At 29.1% G+C, this 19,011-nt stretch overlaps 1 protein-coding gene across 11 annotated transcripts in view; it reads right to left on the bottom strand.

Moving 5' to 3' along the window:
- The window catches only part of LOC119603179 (embryonic polarity protein dorsal), a 35,698-nt gene that overhangs the window by 14,038 nt on the left and 2,649 nt on the right, over positions 1-19,011 (bottom strand). For 8 of the 11 annotated variants that reach the window (XM_037955146.1, XM_037955139.1, XM_037955143.1 and 5 more), the window contains exon 3: positions 3,485-3,534. The gene's annotated coding sequence lies outside the window, so the exon portion shown is untranslated. Of the gene's footprint in view, positions 1-1,369; positions 1,738-3,484; positions 3,535-15,643; positions 16,200-19,011 lie in introns of those variants that run through there. The other 3 variants (XM_037955210.1, XM_037955164.1, XM_037955175.1) reach the window with 3 other exon arrangements.

The following is a 19,011-nucleotide window of genomic DNA, read 5'->3' as shown; positions in this document are numbered from 1 at the left end:
CAAAAAAAACCCTCATCCAAAAACGCAATTAGCTAATTTTGACACGTGTCGCATAAGTCGAAGGTAAGTCGTAAATTGTTTCTAATAAAGTCTGATATAAAAATAAAGTAGGTAAGGAAGTGTTGCCACACTATATGATATCCTAAACTAAGTGTGAGAATATTTCAAAGTCTTAATTTGGAAGTTTGATTCGATAACATACCGATCTTCACATAATTTGGAAAGTCACAATTTAGCAGAGTGATTTAAGTTTACATATATAGTATAAAACTTCCTTAAGTCAAATTTCAGTTTGCTATTAACATTTATAAGTAAAACAAAGAGGCCATATAGTGGGGCTTGAGTTAAAAGAAATGCTATCTTCGCCAAAGTTTAAAATATGATTTCTATAAAGTAAAAACTTAATATCTACTCTTATTACAGAAGAGTTAAAAGAAATGCTATCTTCGCCAAAGTTTAAAATATGATTTATATAAAGTAAAAACTTAATATCTACTCTTATTACAGAACTACAAACAGTCATACTTCAAATCTTTTCTATATAGTAGAAAATGGGGATTAATAACGTAAACTTTTTTAAAACGCCTGACTGATTCTCTTCACAAACATCTGTTTGAGAACATTTGTGAATATCTAATGCTTAAAATAGCCTTGACGTATTCCTATTATTTTGATGTCATGATTTTAATTAATATATTAAGCAAAGAAACAAATAATAATAAAAAGCGAATTTCGTAAAAATTCTTTTGTAGACTGTCTTTAGAAGCTCAATTGGCCAGTTGGATTAAAGCCAAAATTTTGATCATGCTAAAATGTTCGCCTGCTTAAATGATTTTGCCTTTTTTCGTTTTCATTTTATGTCACTTTACAATAAAATATATGTATAAATAAATAAATTCTGGTCTAGTATAAATTTTCTTAAAATGAGTAGAAAGGCGTTCGTCCGTGCACGCTTTTTTGGATTTGAAATTTTATTCGATTGAATTCATGTTTTTATCTCTAATACAGATAAATAAATAAATTTATAATAATTGGGTAATAGAAAGATAAACAGATAAAATGTTTATACGTATTGATATGTAGACTATTGACTGCTTCTAATCTCCTTGATTTTATTAATATTTTTATTTGTTGTAGTTCTAGTTGGTTTTGTAATATATTATCTCTAGATTAATACACCTGCAACACCATTCAAATATTTAATCGATCACAAGTATGTATGTATATGCCTGGCCCGAGACCGTCACCACTTCAATGCGAATCATAAAAAAACGGCAGCAAACAATTAAACTGTTTAACTACTGATGAAGAAGACTGGCGGGCGATTGATTAGGTACTTAGACCAAAAAAATAAACACTTGACACTTACACTCGCACACTTGATCGCTTGGAAACACTTGAGGAGTTTAAGTTCCAGGGGAGTGAGTGAACAAAAGTATTGGTAGACAATTTTTTACTGAATCTTTTATTTTATTTTTTATTAATTTACAATCAATTCAAATTTATTAGTTTTATTTTCGGTTTGTTTTGCTTTAATGCATTTTATCAGTTAAATCGCTTGATTTTAAAACACATAAAGTGTGATTTATTTTTGCCATAAAAATATTTTTTTCTTTTTTTTCAATTTGTTTTCATTCGCTTTTGAATTTCACTTTTTGAAAATTTTACTTTTTTTCCGGTATCACGACCATCCGTTGTTCTTTATTTGAGCTTTTGAACTGACAACAGGAACGACAATTTGTATCTGAAAGATTTTATTTTTCACTTTTCCGATCGCAGTATTTGTAGTCTATATACATACATATGTGTGCTTTTAGTACATTCTATTTTTGTACACTCGAAAAAAGAGGTGTATTCTTATTTGGTCAAAAATTTAATAAAATATGTAGTAAGATTTGGAAGTTAATAAAAACTCAGTTAATATTCATTGATTTTTTTAATTCGTTTGTACTAAAGCGAAATATTGGTACTAGATCCACACTATGTATATATTCTGAGTCGTTATTAGATTGCAAGACGACTGTGGAAAACATTTGTGGGTACGAACGTGAGTATTCTCCGATGATTAAGGTTCTTTGGTATTGAAAATGAATCTCATACTGCAAATTTTTGTAAAAATCGAATGTGATAAGTCCCTATCCCTTATAGAAGTAGTTTTCAATTCAAAATCAATTTTTTGAAAATTTTTCTACGTTTCTTCATTTCATAGGGAAGTATATATTACAAGTATACATTTCAAATTTTAGACGTATCTTCCTCACAGTTTGGTCTATATTTCAAATTACAGTCAAATTGTTTATAACGAACTCCGAGAACCAGTAAAATTTGTTCGTTATAAGCGAAGTTAGTAATAATAAGGGTGATTTTTTAGATCAAAAAATAAAAGAATGTGAATTATAAATTTATTTCATTTTCTTTACCGAAAACACCACTGAATATTTTCTTATGATTTAAACACATAATTTTTGAAGTTCGTTATAAAAAAAGGAAATTGAACAAAAAGGACTAAAAAAGGAGTTCGTTTTATCCGTGTACGTTCGTCTGACCGTCCATGTAAAACTTGTAATCAAACTACGCGTCAGACAATTCAATGAAATTTGGTTCATGATCTTATATTGTTCAAGTGACGAAGCCTATTCAAAATGTTTTAGATCGGTCCATTATTTCACCTTGCCCCCATACAACTGAACCTCCAAATAGGGATTGTAAACTTTGTAATCACAGTAGAGATCGCAATTTTGAAGAAATTTAAATGAAATTTGGCACATGATCTTCTATTGTCCCAGGGACGAAAAATTGTTGAAAATGCTTAAATTCGGTCCATTATTTCACCTAGTCCCCATACAACAGAACCTCCAGAATAGGGCTTTTGAACTGATAATTATGTTTAATATAATCGTATTTCGACAAAAAGCGTTACAACTAAGTTTTATACTTGCGTTTATGATCCACATTCTATTCTCTTAACTGGTGTAGGGTATTATATGGCCCGACTATAATTTCTTACTTGTTTTTTGTGTGCAAATAGTTACCAACGTGTAGGGACTTAAAAAAACCGAGTACGTTATAAACGGATTTGACTTAATAAGATCCTATTTTTACTATCACCAATGAATCACAGATTTCTCAAATAGAACTCAACTAGTAATAGGTACATAGTTACTTCAACAGTGGGACAGAATGGAAATTTTTTGGAAATCTGGAATTTCTAAACGGCTAGTTCGATCAGGACATGCTTAAGGTGTTATATTAGTTTCCAAAAAAATTCATTTTGTCCCACTGTAACATATAAGCATATAAAATTTTATCCTGATCAAAATAACTGTTTAGAAATATTAGATTTATTTCCAAAAAATTTCCATTCTGTCCCACTGTGATATGTATGAAATGTATGTTGGAATGTTGGAAATGTTTCTGTGGTAAAGTTCTAAGTTTTCTTACACATATAAATACATATCTAATTTGAATTAAAAACCATACTTACATTCTGTATTTGTGTTTTTAATGATTTTATTCACATAATGCTTTGTAGATCTGAAATAGAAAATAGAAGAAACGGAAATATATGTATTATTTGCAATAATAAATCTTTATTTACTACTATTTAAAAAGTATAATAAATTGTTAAATTATAAACATTATTTGCAAATATTTCAACAAAATTAGTATAAAATGCATTTTTTTGTTTTTATGAAGAAAAAGAAAAATACAAATTTATTGAAAATATTTTAAATGTTCACGCATTAGAGGAATGAACTTTTCTTAATTTTTTCCAAAGAATTTCTTAAAAACAGAAATTGTTTTCAAATGAATCACGAAAATTCATTGAGAAATTATATTCATTAAAAATACGAACATATATACATATATGTACATAATCTTGAAAAATATATGTATATATAGATGTACTATATGAATATTATAGCAAATATTTATATTTAATATACACAAACTACATACATATGTACATACTCGACCATACCAATAACACGAGGATATCTATTATAAAATTTTTATATCACAGAAAAAGACAAAAACAAAAATCTGAAATCAAAACAAATAAAACAAGTTGTTAATATGTACATTAATATGAATACTGTACATACAAATTTACATAAATACATACAAATTTTAAGTTATGTATGTATGTATGTTTGTATGTATGAAAATTCAAAATATTGGACATTAACAATAATTTTGGAAAAAGGCCAAAATTTATGGGAATTTTCTGAGAGATTCACAAATGTGTCGTATAAGAAATGCTCATAAGAAATCATACATACATTTTTATTTATGTATGTTTGTACGTCCCAGTCTTGCCACTTAATTTCAATTATCTCAGATAATTTTAACTCAGAGGAGTATTTTATGTGTTATTAGCAGTGGACTTTAAAATTTTACTTCGATTATTGCAATATATCAAACTGCTTATAAAGCTGATACATACATATCTGTGGATATTTGACAAAACCACTTCCCCAAATTTGTGTAGTCAACATGACAACATAAAGGCTGATATTTCTATCTAGTAGGGGTAAGTCTATACCTTCTTGGTCCAAAGATATGACACCGATCAAATCAACTTATTTAGAAATTGGAACGTTTTTTGTCATGTTAAAAATGTTTTATGCTCTCCTGTAAAATTCACTTTTTTCAAATAAGGCTTTTTGTCAAATATCCATAGATATGTATGTATACGAATCTTGTCATACGACCTACATATCGCTCATTTACTACAAGACTGGCATAATCCAAAATTCGGGATTTTTGAAGAGAATACTAGAAAATAAAACCCAAGTCTTCACGCATATTTGATAAGTAAATATCTAGTTTAAGTTCAAAATGTACGTTATGGAGCCAATATATTATCGCAGCTATAAATAGATTGAAATGTACTTAAATTAATTAAATTAAAAAAAATAAAAATAAATCTAACTTAATTAATTTTAGACATTTAGTAGTCAGTTTAGCGTCAATATAAACTATGTTCTAATTGAAAAATTATTTGAATTTTTTGGGGAACAAAGTAACCATATACATATGAGTAATTTAGATTCATATTTATCTAGTTGATTGAATTTGGTGGGGGCTTTGAAAAATATAACACTACTACTTATAAAACACTCAGATAAGCTACCGATTCTACTTATTGAACTTTGCACAATGGGTCTTTATAGATTAAAATGTGACTCTCTAATAAATGCATGTATGTTTATTTATTTTAAATATAAAGTAAAACTAGTTTGCATATAGTTATGTATTGGCTAAAGGGTCAATGAACTAAATAAATGTATAAAATTTTATTTATTTGGGATTTATTTATTAAATATAAACATATTTGCTGTCACAGTATTCGAAGAAAATCCAAAATTTCCTCGATATTTTTAAAGAAAAATTAAAAAAAAAATAGTATAATTTAATGATGAAATAAAAATAAACAAGTAAGAGTTCTATATTCGGCTGTGCCGAATCTTATATACCCTTCACTATGACGTGTTAAATAGAATAGCCAGAAAAAAAATTATTACAAAAACGAAAAAGTATTAAAAAGTCAACTTTTATAGATTTTCGATCAATCATTTGTTGCGTATGTGCATAAAAGCCAAAAAGTGTACCATTCATAGAACAAAAAAGTTGAAAAAATCGTTTCCTCCAGATTTGTATTAATTTAAAAGAACCAAAAAGTCCCTTTTTACATGTTCCCACTATTAGTACTTAATTTCATGATTCAATATTATAGAAAATTCAAAAAGTACCTTTTTGAAGAACGAAAAAGTACCAAAAAGTACCTTTTTTATCGGTTCTCACATAATCGAGGCTTTACATCAGTGTTGCCCATACACACACTGTTACACATTCATTTGCATTGGTAAAGCAGCAGAGAACAAAATGTAACCCAAAATAAAACTGTACTAATAAAATGACTGCATACTAAAAAGTATATTCTAACTGTCAAATTGATATTATGGATTTTGACAGACAGCGTACATTAAAGTTCATATATAAAAAACTATCAGCTGTGCTCTCTCATTCACCTACATAAATTCGGCTTTCTCAAAATTTTGTTGTTGTATTTCTGTGTGGATTTTAAAAAAGTTGCGTACAGATCTTACTTCGACAAATGCTGATCAGCAACTGAGTTGATTTTGTTTTGCAAGTTGAGAGATAATCAACTAGCACATGCTCAAATAAGAAAATACACAAGTAAGCTTATAGTGTACGTGAGTCAACGCAACGTCAGCAGAATATTCTTGCCCTATCTCGCGTGATAGGGAATAGTGATTTTGGGCACCATTGCTTTACATGCTTAATTTTATGCTTATAGGTTCAATATTATAGAAAAAAGTACCTTTTGTAGAACGAAAAAGTACCAAAAAATCCCCTTTTATGGGTTCTCACTTACTCCGGGCTCTACATAAATATTTTCATGTTTCTAGGTTCAATATTATAGAAAATTCAAAAAGTACCTTCTGTATAACGAAAAAAGTCCGCTTTTATATAATCTTACTTAACCCGGGGTCTTCATACTTAATTTCATGTTTCTAGGTCCAATATTATAGAAAATTCAAAAAGTACCTTTCAAACAACGAAACAGAATTATTGAAGATTCGGATCTCGCCGATATCTGGGGTCCTCTAAACACTGATTTCAACAAACATACAGGCAGACAGACAGAGGGACATACAGACGGATATGGCTTAATCGACTCTGGTATCTATAAGGATCCAGAATATATATACTTTATAGGTTCGGAAAATTATATTATTGAAATTACAAACGGAATGATAGACTTATATATACCCTTCTCACGAAGGTGAAGGGTATAAAAACATTCATAAACATACATACATACATACATACATACATACATACATACATACATACATACATACATACATACATACATACATACATACATACATACATACATACATACATACATACATACATACATACATACATACATACATACATACATATTTACAAAGTACATAATATGTACATTAGAGGGGCTCAAAAATATCAATTTACTTCAAATGTGTCTTATTTTGTTTACTAATGTCTAAAACTAATAGGTGTAAAATATTAGTCCAATCATATAACAGAACTGTAAACGGAAATCTATTGAAAAGTGTAGAATTGGATTTGATTTCATCAAAAACAATTACTTTTAAATTACAAATATTTTTTAAATACCCAGCAAAAACATGGTAATAACTTGTACTTACTCAACAACTTGCTTTTCAATTACTACTACATACCGTCTGCATTACTTAGAATGAGTTTAGTAATGTAATGTATTTTCTCAGGAACAAAACTACTAACTTAACTACCTATTTGGAGGAGATTGTAGTAAGTACTTACCTAACTCCCTATTTGTAAGTGGACGTGGTAAGTACTTGCGTCCAATGTCATCCCCGTAATAATGACATAAAATGCAAACAAACAAAATTTTTCTTTTATAAACGGTTTATAAATTCGATTTTAAATGGAAATTTTGTTTTATAAACCTTTTATAGAATAAAAACGTTATTTGTGAATAAGGGGGTAAGTAAACTTTAGCATTTCAACTCCTTACATTAAGAGTAAATTAGCATTCAAATAAGGTAAAAAACATTAATACAATTTTGAGGAAATTAAAATTTTTTACACACTTCAATCAATTACCGGCGCGTGTTTATGTTGTCCGATTGGACTGAAATTTTCAACAGTTAGTTTCAGATCGATTTTTTTGTGCACCTCTAATGTACATATGTACATACTTATTAGGGATGCCAAACGGGACTGGCTTTTACAAATCCCGGGATTCGGGATTTTGAAAAATGCAATCCCGGGATCCCGGGATATTTCGGGATCCCGGGATTTTTCGGGATCCCGGGATTTTTCGGTATTTCGGGATTTTACGGGATTTCGGGATTACATGAATTTAATTATTTTATATATGAAAATCTTTAAATCATCATATTTGTTAAGAAAATTGTTTAATTTTGTGGAAATTTAACAGACAGAAGATATATTTAAATTAAAACAATCCAATTAATTCCAATTTTTAAATAAAAACTTTCAGAATTGCATAATTTCTGAAACTTAATAAAAATAAATATCAAGTTCCGAAATTAGACATAAGCTCTTTTTAAAACCTCATACTGTTCCATGTGAACTAATAATTATAACAGATACCAATTCAATTATTCGAACATCAATTTAGAACCTATTCTTTGAAAAATATTTGGAATTTTACTCAAAATACATATTAGTTTTGGAACATATTATTATATTCGTAGTATTAATTTAAAATTTTAGGTGCATTCAGAACAAGGTAATTTACCTTTACCGGTATCATTCAGATTTGTAGAAAGTTAGAAATGTAAAATCCTCTAGTATTGAAAAATAAAGTTTGTATTCGACTGTGCCGAAATTAAATACCCACCATCAAAATATTGTAATGTATTGATATTAATATCAGCATCAATGTGATTTTCAGAGGAGGTCCAATTAGGTTTTTTTGTGTCAATTTTGGTCCAAATTTGCAGCCCAAATAGAATGAGTCTTCTAACTCGTGTTTTCAGCTTACAGACACAGAATGTGTATACTTTTTGGGTCGGTCTACGACCAACATTGCAATGTGCTAACAAGTAAAAAGTTATAGTTGGGCGAAGCCTACCATATAATACCCTACACCAGTTATAAAAATAAAATGTGATTTATTGTTCATAATAAAGCATCTAAGTTGAATTGTACCTTGCCTCAGATATAATTTAGCTATTTTTTGTTGAATAAAATTGTGTACATTTAAGTCATATTTCGAAGAGGGCTTTGCATAGGGGCTAGGGTCAAATGAGGCCGCATCATCAAAAAATACATCAGGGTCATGAAGGCTAGTATAGAACTTGGTTTTGCAGCTTTTTGTCGAGTTACGAGTATATTGAACATAATTATGAACTTAAAAACCCTATTTGGGGGGTTCAGTTGTATGGGGGCTAGGTCAAATATTGGACCGATGTTATCCATTTTCAATAGGATCCGTCTCTAGTACAATAGAAGATCATGCAAAATTTCATTGAATTATCTTCAAAATTGCTGTAGTTTGATTACAAGGTTTACACGGACGGACAGACGGACGGACATAGCTAAATCGACTCAGAAAATGATTCTGAGCCGATTGGTATACTTTAAGGTATAGGACCAATATTATTGTGTGTAACAAACATCAGCACAAACCCAATATACCCTCCCCACTAAAGTGGTGTAAGGTATAAAAACGAAGTGAATAAATAAATTTATATGTGCTATGTGTATGGACTCATACCACTTTAAAAAATAAAAGGTTCAAATATGTATAAAATTAGCTCTGCGGAATTTTGTTTTGCATGAGTCAAAAATAAAATAAGATCGTAATTTTCAAATTAATGAAAATTATGGCTCAAAAAAAGAAAATAAAAACAGTTTTTTGAAACAAATCCTAATCCCGAAAAAATCCCGGGATTTATTTTCCAAATCCCGGGATTCGGGATTTGCCAATCCCGAAAAATCCCGGGATTTTCGGGATCGGGATTTCGGGATTGGCATCCCTAATACTTATATAGAAGCGTTTTTTTTAGCTTAAATGAAAAACAAATTAATCTAAAATTCAGATATATTTAGCCAAATACAAATATGTATATATTGGTTAGATAAACGTGAGTTGAATACACAGAAAAAAGTTTCAGCATAAATATTATGAACTGCTTTCATTGACAAAAGTTCATAATAATTAAGAATAAGTTCCTAAATGGTATGAATTTTTTCATACACAATATAAAATCTTTGACTTAAAATATTTGAATTTTTTTTCAGATTTTTTTTTTTTAATTTTTATATTGAAAACAATAAAATGCTCATAGTTTGCAGGGTTTTATAAATTATGTATTTTAAACTAATATTTTTCAACATTTCTATCTGAGCCGAGTAATACAGGACCAATATTTTTGGGTGTTACTACACCACTATAGTGGTGTAGGGTAAAACTATAACAAGCGATATATATATATTTTTATTTTCCTATCCTAGCACATAAATATCGTATTAATATATTTAGTGTTATAAAATTCCTGACATTCAAAATGTTTGCTGTGCAAAATAAAATCAAAATTTCATTATGAATAAGTATGTGAGATATTTCAGACGCTATATCAAACTGTAACATTAAAACCTTTTGAAATGGTGATTAAAAAATTATTAAATAAATATGAAATAGAATAATAGAAAAAGAAACTTTAATTTGCCTAATTTGTTATCATTCTGTTGAATCGAAACGAGTTACGTAGAACTAATAAGTGAAGATAATACAAAATAAAAAAAATGTTAATAATTTCGTAAACTTTAATTTATTCCATTAATATTGACTGCTTTGGCGCCATCGTCACAAATTATGTTCAGAACGAGAAATAGATAAAAACAGAGAGAATGATAAAATTAAAAATATAAAAAGAATTAAATTTAATAAAAACAAAGCGCTAAAAAATAAACACAACAAATAACCGTCATAAAAAAATCTATTGATTTATTGGAATTCCTCTCAACACCACAATTTTGTGTTATATTTTTGAAAAAAATAAAATTCCACAGTTTTCTGCAAATCTATCAAAGAATAGTTTTAAGAATTGTTCTTAAAATTAAATAATATATTTATGTACTGGGGAATGTTTTGCTTTCGAAGAGTTTTATATTTTATTTTATATTCATAGCTAAAAGTTAAAAATTCGACCAAATTTTCGACTTCTGCCAAATCGATCCACTAAAGCGGAATTTTTGGAAATTCGAATATCTAGGAAATATGATCGGATAAAATTTAAATTTATATTGTTTGTCAGATTTTAGAAAACGGAATATGTGCGTGCACAAAATTGGCTATTGTGCGGTGATAGGGCCAAAATTTTTGTATGAAGGGCCCTGAGTAAATAAGAGTTTGTATATATTCATCCATTAAAAAGTTCATTTTGATTATTGAATAAATCTACATAATGGGACTTTGTGGTACTTGTTTGTTCTTCAATTAATACTTTTTGAATTATCTGCAATGTTGAAAGAGTGCAATTTTTCGTCCTCGTACTTTTTGAATGTTCAGCAAACTTAACACACATCTTATATATGTATATGTATATAAAAGAGTCGCGTTACTGACTGACTGATTCATAATCGAACAGCACAAACGGCTGAGCCTAGAATCATGAAATTTTGACAGTGGGTGTGTTTTTGGTTATGTAGATCCAATGGAAATTTGTACATTTAGGGTTAAAAAGGGAAAAAATGGGTAAAAGGTTTTCTTAATTATCTTACACAACATTAGTGATGCAAGAAAAATTTTAAATGTACCAGTATCTCCTCTTAAAATGAGCAGATGGCTGTCCGGTACTTTTTTGAAATTCGTACTTTTAAGGGGTGAAAATGTGTAACAAAGGTGATTTTGGTACCTTTTTTGGTCCTTTATAACTTTTTAACTAATAAACCTAATAAAAATTTTGTAAATATTTTGGACATATCTTCCAAAATTATCGTACTTTTTAATTTCGTACTTTTTAAAATTCAGTCCTTTTTGGGTGTAAAAGGGAGAAAACTGTACATTTGTTGGTACATTTTTAGCACATTAAGAAAACTTTTTCGATTTATTGACGTATACCTATTAAACTACGGAATAACTCTGTAAAATTTATTGAATCAAAATATTTGCTATTTCACTGGATGGAAAAAGTACTAAAAAGGGATAAAAGGGCCCAAATTCGGGTAAATTATTCGGTACTTTTTGAAAGCATAATTTTTTAAAATTTGAGTCGTTTGAGTTTTATCTGTGTTATATAGATTTAAATACGGAATATTTAGTAAACTTTATTCTCGAAAAAGTCTAATCAACTAAAATTTTCTATAAAAGTAATCAACATTTTGTGTGTATTTAATTTTGGTTAGGGTAGCGAAGCACCCAGGGTATTCTAGTAAAACATTAAATTCTGGTACATGATATTGAACCGCGAATGAGTAATTACTAATATTGATATGGTTTATTACGATGAGGGCAGCGAAGCACCCTGGTTAGTGCTAGAACAACATAAATTCTGAGACTTTTTGATTAACATGTCACCATCACGTGTTAAAAATATTCTTTTTAGGAAACCCCTTTTGAAAAAAATTCTTTTCGGTTATTTTTTTTACTTAAAAATTCCGAAAGTCATAAGAATTCTTTTTTCCTACCGATAGAAAAGAAATGGTACGTAAAATTATGTGATTGACCGACAGCCTGATTAAAAGTCGAATATCACATACGAGGGTCGAACAATAATTTACAGAATTTGACATACATTTTTGCAAATAGCAATTAAAATCAATATGAAAACTCAAAATGATTCGAATATATCTCCAAATTTTTGTTATATACCACGTATTTTTTCTTATCAATAAAAACACAAATATTTTTCATCGGTATCTTCGAATCAAAAAAAAAAACTTCCCTCAATTATAATTGTAGAATGTATGTATGTCTGTCTTTATGAAATAATTGGTATTAAAAAGTAATTAAATATAAATATATCATATTTAATTAACAGACATGTGAATATTAAAACAATTTCGAATTATCAACAATTTATGCATGAGTTTAATACTTTTGTAGATAATTGTCAAAAACGCTAAAAAAGAGTGGAAATTGTTTAAAAAAAATATGCAAAAACCAATAAGTTATTATATACTTTTGTGGGAATTCGACTTTCTATATTGGGTCATACAAAATATAGTTGGATGCATGTGAAAGTAAAAAGTGCAATCAGAAATTTATTTGATTTTTATAAGTTCTTCCAGGTGATTACAAGATAATGAGAGTAGTATTTAACACATAAATTGTACAATTCCCACTATAGTGGTATTGAGGATAAAAAAATCCCCCAATGTACATACATATTGTACGAATATTTTTGTCTAAATTGAGCGACTTGTGTAAACTTGTTTTAAAATCTTGTGATCGACGTTGTTAACTTTACAATTTCAAAAAGCACCAAATTCAACACAAAGTGTGTAGTATATCACGTAAATAATCTCAAAGAAAAATGTTTTCCAATTTTCAAAGAGATTTTTATATGCCAGACCTTGTCAATCTTGGAACTAGTTATGTGGCCACTGTGTGATTTTTTAAAATTTATGTATAATGATTTTAAGGAACGAGTTCTTTATTAGCAGTTATACAATAGTTCAAGAATACATAAATAGAAAGGACATACATTAGGGATAATTTTTTTTTTGAAGAATGCCTTTCAAACAATGCCTTTTAAGATACTAAATACGAGATAAATTAGTATTTCTGGTCTGCAAAATGCCTTTTAGTGCATTATATGGGGCATATAAATTCCAAAATAATATAAAATATTCTAAAATGGATCAAACCAAATGACAAACAATTTATTTAATATTTCTCTTTGTAAGCTAAAAATTACGACAATTTTGACTCGTATTTTGATAAATAGCAAAAATAATATGCCTCTCAAGCCCATTTTGTGGACCAGAAATACTCTAAAATAATTTTATACCATACACAACTATAGTGAGGAAGGGTATTATGCGTTTGTGCTGATGTTTATAACGTACCAAAATTGTGGTCCTACATCCACCTTAAAGTATACCGATCGACTCAGAATCACTTTCTGTGTCGATTAAGACATGTCCGTCTGTCCTGCTGGCAGCCATGTAAAACTTGTGCGTAAGCTACATGCCGCAAATTTCAAGATATTTTGATAAAATTGAATAAAATGGTTGAAATCGGTCCATTATTTCACCTAGACCCCAAACAACCGGGCCATCGGATTTAGAGTTTTTATCTCATAACTACGTTAAATATACTACTATTCAAAAATTGGCACAACTAAATTTTATATCGGCATAAATGACCAAGCCAATTGTTGTAATGATTGGCCCTTATTTGACCCTAGCCGCCATACAAAATCCCCTTTAAAAAATATCTTAAACGTCCAAAATGGACTTATAACCAATAGTATCGCTATGAAATTCAGCATAACTAGTTTTATATAAATATACATCCGTCCTCCCAATTTTTTTAAGGATCGGCCCATAATTGATCAATAAATTAGGTTCTTAAATATATCGGAATTAAGGTAAAATTCATCATAAAAGAAAAACAAATTATTTGTAAAATATACTCATGGTATTGGGTATCATATGGTCGGCCATGCACGACTATACTTTTCTACTTGTTTTATAATTATTTTTCTTGTAATCATCTCAAAATTACGGTATTCAATCGCTGGGTGGGAACTGAGGCCACTTTCAAAAAATATATTTTTTTATTTTTTTCGAGTTCAGTACATTAATACGCATCGATTAAATGGTATTTCTGCATGAGTTTCTTAAAAAGGCAGTTCCTCGGGACATTCTACGTATATGTATTAGCTTCGAAACAACTTCTTGGAAAAGATTTAAAAAAATTAAAATCAATCAATCAAACTAAAAACAATTCATTCCTCGAAATTGAAATATGGATTAAATTATTCATTTATGATGTCTGACGGATTGAACCACGTATTTACCTGGAACAGTAACTTCCGTAGAAGCAGGGTCACAATTTTGAAATAAAATTATAGATTAAAGAACGTGGATCTAGACCGCTTCTATAGTACGAACAACTATAATCATTTTACAGAACTATTCCGAAGGTAAATCTATACATGGACTATGGTCTTAAGAGTGTAATGGGTAAATTGAGTAAATTAAAGATCGAGCACTACAGAATTTGAATACAAAATAAGATCTTTCAAAAAGCATTTTTTATATTTTAAATTCAATTTGATGAAATGTGGCCCGTTTCTTGCTATAATTCACAGTATAAATTCTTGGTACTTAAAAGCAACTTCTTAATCGGTATTCCGAGAGGTCATTTCTCATTTCTCATTTTCAATATCCAAAATTTCTGATCTTTGGGAAAATTACATCTTTCTAGCTCTATTTGTGTGGATGGTGTCGTGCCAGCAACAGATAAATCTAGATCTATCCGGAATACACATATACATATATCGTCACCTAAAACGCAAACGGTCCTATCTAAACTTTTTATCAGTATTGTTTAAAAGTGAAACCTATCATTTGTTGTGATAGTTGACAATGGTGTATATAAAAATGGATAAATTGGACTTTTTACTTTTAATATTTAAATGTTTTTGTAGATGGGGCCTTTTGGTATTTGTCAATAAAATCGCTAATTAGTAGTTTTTTGCAAATTTGTTTTGATGCAATACATTTTGAATTATTGGTTAGTTAGGGCCTTTTGCGTTTCATGTGACGATATTGTACTTTTCGGGGTTTATGAACAACAATATTTTGATATGTTACACACTGAATTAAAATATACTAGGTTTTCAAAAGCACAAAAAACGGTGCTAAAAACACTAAGTTGACAATGCTGCTTGTGGTTTAACATACAAACATTTATTTTTAAATTTCAAACGATTTCGTAAATAAAATGCCTAACGAGTAAACAGAGTTGGTCTTTCATTATTATTGATGTTTGTACGTATAATGAATGAATGAATCATTTAAAGTTTAATTACAACGTAAGTTCGAGAAAGCCGTATCTACTTATTGTACATATTTTGTTAAATTCATTACTTACCAAGTAAATCACATTTAATCCGTTAATTATTGGATTAGATCTACCAAAAAAGTTATTTTTGCGGTTACAAAATTGTGTTTATTTTTTTTAACGTTTTCTAGTTAGATTCTTTTTAACAAAATTTTTCATATATCTTTTCAGTAGTTTTATTAAAAACACAAATTATTTGTTTTAAAACATTCATACATTACATAAATTATTTAAAAAACCAAAATAATTCACTTAACATCTTGTCGTTTATAATTGTAATAATTAATTGAAAATTATTTCAAACTGCACATTAATTAACAAATTGAAAACACACAAGATTTGTTTTATATTTATTTATGCGCCAGTATTTTTTTTTTTTTGCTTTCGAATTCTTAGAAAATTCTGAGTAAGAATATTTTTCAATATTTTTTTTTTTTTTAATTATTATCAACACAAATATTTGAACACTACCTATTTAATATGAATGTTATTTATTTTTATTTTTAAATAGAAAATGTGTTTAAGAGCAAATTTTGAAAAGAACTAAAACAAGCGCATCCGTCGAATGCCGCGTTAACTGTAATAGTGGACTTGTGGTAAAAGATTCTTAACAATTTATTTATTTAGTCGCACAAACAAATCCAACCGACACATGTTGGCAATAGAAAACTTGCTGCTGCATTTGAAAAGCTTTTTCATTTTGCAGACTGATGGTCGGTCTGCCGCATGCGATTTTTTAAGTGTGAATGTGTAAGCGAGTATATATCTGTATACGAAATACTTATTTTGTAAACAATATTTCCAATGTTTGTTTTTCTGTTTAGATCGTCCAATACTTTAACCATGATAAGGAAATATAAACAATCAATTATTTAGTTGGTTTGTCTCAATTCACACGCTCTTGTTTGCGTTTTTAATGTGAAAAAGCTTTTATTTGTCGTGGGGGTTAAAAAAAGCTTTACAGACCAAAGGATTAGGCGGGTTTATCTAACCATGGCACTTCTCTCTTTTCCTATATTTTACTTTAATATATTTAAATTTTTATTTAGTTTTTACTGTTAAAATGCAGAGTCAAGTTCGTATAATAATGATCGATATAATAGTAGAACAACTAGGCATTTATTGAAATTGGATTACATTATGGGGGATAGGGTCAAATGAGGTCATTAAGAAAATCAACAGTATCATTAAGACTTATATAAAACTAAGTTTTGCCGATTTTTGAAGTTTACAAGAACATATTAATGAGCTCCAAAGCCCTATTCGGGGGGTACGGTTGTATGGGGGCTATATGAAATAAGGGACCGATTTAAACCATTTTCAATAGGCTTCGTCCTTGGATCAACATTTCATCAAATTATCTTGAAATTGCACATAAGGTTTACATGGACACACAGACGGATGGACAGATGGACATAGCTAAATCGACTCAGAAAGTGATTCTGAGCCGTATGGTATATTTAAGGTGGATGTAGCACCAATATTTTTGAGTGTTACAAACATCAGCACAAACGCATAACACCCTCCCCACTATAGTGGTGTAGGGTATAATAATGGAGTTCCTTGTTTTTACTTATTTTATTAAGAGATTAATAGATTGATCATAGTTTTTCATTTGAACACAACATATTTTGAATGTCAAATCTTATGGTCTCAACAATTATTATTTTTCTAGTATGTTGTTATTTGTTCCCATTCTCTGGGTTTATAAAATTGATTAAGATCAATCCCACTTTAAAAAAAATTGATAAGGGGCGCGTGTACATGTCTGATTAAATAAATAAACAAGTACAGACAGATACAATAAAACAAAGAAACTTATGGGATCGTTGTTTTCTTCGACATCTTTTTGTAAATAAATATTTAATAACAAATAATTAAATATTGATAATATTTAACAAACGAAGATCACTCTACTAATAGCAAATTTTTTAAACCCAAAAATGTATTTGTTTCCTTTAGAATTTACTTAATTGTGGCAAAACAATAATATATTTAAAAGAAGAAAAAAATAATTACAATTTAAGAACATATGTAAGTAAGTATGTAAATACTACTTATGTATTGAGTCCAAAAAGTTTTCACTGTAAGATATTGAGTTTACATTTTTTAATACATATTTTAAATCGGTATAGTTGTATAATTATTTTGTTTTCAAATTAGTTATTCAATATGAAGGGTTCATCATATGACTCTTCATATTATTTTGTTTATTTTGGAAAATCCCTGTTTTCCATTTGATGATAATATTTACATAAAAAACATTAAAACAGTGTAATAAATGAAAATAAATATTTTCTAAAATATGAGCCTTAATTTCAGATTAAACCAAATTAAATTATATATGTAATTGTAGTATAATTGTGCTAATTCCGAAATTAGTTTACTATTAGACTCAACATAACTGGTTTGTGGCATACTCCACCATTTTTAATTGTCTGGCGGTAATCCCTGAAAACATTGGTTACTGTTTTCAGGGACGCTACAATGTAGCGTATTTCAGACTGAACTATCGGTCATAAAACGGACTGAAAACTGGCTCAGGTTTTACCAAATATGCGATGTTAATATTCGAATATATACTACCCTAAGGACTTTATGTGTCCTGGATACCATCTCGGACTCTCTTCTAAAGGTGGTCTCCTCACTGGCAAGAAAGTATGCTGACTTTTTTGTCGGCATACTGCTCTTAAGATGGTCGAATGACCCCACCTGCAGACAGGCGAGAATCATGAACTTGACTGTAGTGGTGACTGGCCCATCTGACTCCATGTAATAAGACTAAACTTACCCAGTAATGTCTCTGCATGAGCTATCAGAAAGGAGAAAGAAGAGAGTATCACTAACTACCTCTGTCATTGTACCGTCCTAGCAAATCATAGGTAGCAATTTTTTGCATGAATTAACGGATCTATCAGAGGTTGATATCTAAAAGATAGACTCCTTTATTCGTGCGACAAACTGGTTTGGATATGAACCCAGAGTAATAAGGTCGAATGTACTAATACGCTGACAATCTTCTTGGTTTCTGGTACCGAAAATGGATCAATTTACTGGACTCAAGAGCGTCCCCAGTGATGACATCGCGAGGACGACCTGCCCACCTAACCTACTTACAGATAGGTACTGAAATACCTCTTAGTTCTCAGAGACCATTATATTTAAAAAATAACATGTATAAGGGAAGGAAACGTTTAATGGATACCAATTTGTACCTTAATTTTATACATAGATCTCACATATAAATTCCACTGCTAGAAAACCTTTATTAATTAATGTATCACGAAAAAATTTTACGCAATTTTGTTTCAAAAGGAAAACATTTATCCCACGTATGTATGTATATATAAAAACACTTGTTAAAGATATATAAAAGTTACGATTGATCAATGTTAACA

This window comes from Lucilia sericata, unplaced genomic scaffold (genome assembly GCF_015586225.1).
Source record: "Lucilia sericata isolate MDLA Ls3-8-SP2 unplaced genomic scaffold, ASM1558622v1 Contig000009F_arrow, whole genome shotgun sequence".
Classification (NCBI taxonomy): domain Eukaryota; kingdom Metazoa; phylum Arthropoda; class Insecta; order Diptera; family Calliphoridae; genus Lucilia; species Lucilia sericata.
Note: the sequence above shows the minus strand (reverse complement) of the source record. Positions and strands in the feature narration are given on the sequence as shown.